At 34.1% G+C, this 2174-nt stretch overlaps 1 pseudogene; it reads left to right on the forward strand.

Moving 5' to 3' along the window:
- Nucleotides 1–2174, forward strand: part of LOC107706856 (protein RRP5 homolog) — a 16822-nt pseudogene that overhangs the window by 5624 nt on the left and 9024 nt on the right.

The following is a 2174-nucleotide window of genomic DNA, read 5'->3' on the forward strand; positions in this document are numbered from 1 at the left end:
ATTTTAATGTTTCTGTTGTTGTTAATTGAACTGAACTGTAGTTTTCTGTAGTAAACTGTCTTTGTATATTTCCTATTTTATATTCTTTCCCTAGTATTTAATTTACATTAGAAATGTTCATTTCTTTTGAACAAAACAATTTCAGAAATTTCATGTTTTAGATTGTAGGTCGTCTTGTACACTGTCAAGGACAAAGCTAACCAGCAAAACTTGATATCAAAAGCATCCTAAATGTTACATGTGTTTGCACCATATTGTAGTGAGTAAACTTTCTTGGTATTGCTGTTTCAAATATCCCTCCATAATCTGTAGTCTGAGCCTGTCAAGGGATAATTGCAATGGCAGATACATTACTAGTTAGTTTCTTTTTTTGTTTGCCAAATAACCCTGTGTATGTGTCCGCCCCCGTAACCCCCAACCCCCGGAAAAAAGTTCAGGCTCAGTTTCATTCATTTTAGTACTTCAGTTTATTTCAACTTACTTCAGTTATTAGCCAAGGCAACATTTCTAATTTTTTAAGCGAATATATTTTTTTCCAGCTTTTTCAATTACCGAAAAATAGAGCTGTCATGATTACGATACATAATTTTTTTAGATTTTACTTGGAAAGATGTAATTAAATAGTCCAATATTATTTTCTGTAATGCTGTGAAAATGTATTTTGTTTATTTATATATTGTTTCTGTTCAATTATAATCTTGGTCCACTTTACATTCACACTCCAGTGAAACCTAAATATAATATATTATAATATAATGCAATATAATAATGTTGCATATAATATAATATAATATAATATAATATAATATGCTTAAATTTCCCTTATTTGAATGGCAAAATGTGATTGAAATTTAAACTGCACCTCAAATAAATCAGATGATTAATCAGTTGCAATAGACTTAGCGAATTAGGCTTACTTTTAATTATTTTACTTTTAGTTTACAATAACAGCACTGTAGAATACTGATGTTGAAGCCAAATGTCTTAAATTTGATTCCAAATAGAGCTACTTCCTGTTGAAATGATACTCGCATTGGACTGTCTACATATACCATCTAGTGAAAAGCATGTGAAACCAGACATGGATGGTTGGTTAACATGCTAGTTCTCATCTAACTAGATTTGTGTCAATGTTTCAGGTGTGAATGTGAGTCCAGGCTGCAAACTCACTGCAGTGATTCTCCATGTCGACCTTTCGAAGTCTGAGGTCCATGTGTCGCTGCTTCCAGAGTTGACCACGTCGCTGAGGAAAAAGGTAAGTCCAACTCAGAGCCCTGAAAATCTTTATTTCTTCAAATTTATTTATTCAAAGGTCTGTTAAAGTTCATTCTTTTTGTTTATCTTCAGTTGGAAGAGGACTCCAAACTCACTGCCACTATCCAGTACACCGACAAAGACTTTGCTGTCGTCTCATTGGGTGACACCGGTCACCTGAGCATCATTCCCACTCGCACTCAAATAAATGACATCTTAAATTCAAAGAAAATTTACATCGGTTCCTGTCTGAATGTGACCGTGGAGGAGCCAAGCAGCGAGGAGTTGGGAGGACTTCCTCTTGTCGCATGGCAGAAATCGAACACTAAATGGGAGCAGAGCAAATCTAAGAGCACAGGTCTTGGGGAAGTGATGACGGTGGCAGTGAAGAAGGTGAAGCCCATGGACGTGGTGGTGACGCTGCCGTCGGGGACCGCAGGAAGTATCCATGTATCTCAGATCGAGGAGTCTCCCGTGGTTGGCAGCTTCCCAACATCGTCGCTGAAGGTCGGGAGCGAGGTCAAAGCCAGAGTGATTGGAGGGCACACAGTTCGTGGTCACAAGTAAATACAGCCGTGTTAAGTTGTCCATCACAGAATGTCCTTCGTCTCAGTGCCTTTAAATGGGACTATTTGTAAACCCCATATACAAGGCTTTCAAATAGTACTTTTTTATTTTATTTTGGGAGGTATTCATTTATTTTTTATTTTTTTCATTTTAATTTAATTTATTTAAATGATTTAGAATTTTTTGAGTCTTGTTTTGTTTAATTTATTTTTAAAATTTATTTCACTTATTTAAATATTGTGGAGTTTTTTTATTTTATTTTAATTTTTATTTAATTTATTTAAATGATTTTTGTATTTTTTATTTCATTGTTAATTTTATTAATTTAATATTTTTATTTCAATACGATTTTA

The sequence above is a fragment of the Sinocyclocheilus rhinocerous genome, unplaced genomic scaffold (assembly GCF_001515625.1).
Source record: "Sinocyclocheilus rhinocerous isolate Xijiao unplaced genomic scaffold, SAMN03320098_v1.1 scaffold2056, whole genome shotgun sequence".
Lineage (NCBI taxonomy): Eukaryota > Metazoa > Chordata > Actinopteri > Cypriniformes > Cyprinidae > Sinocyclocheilus > Sinocyclocheilus rhinocerous.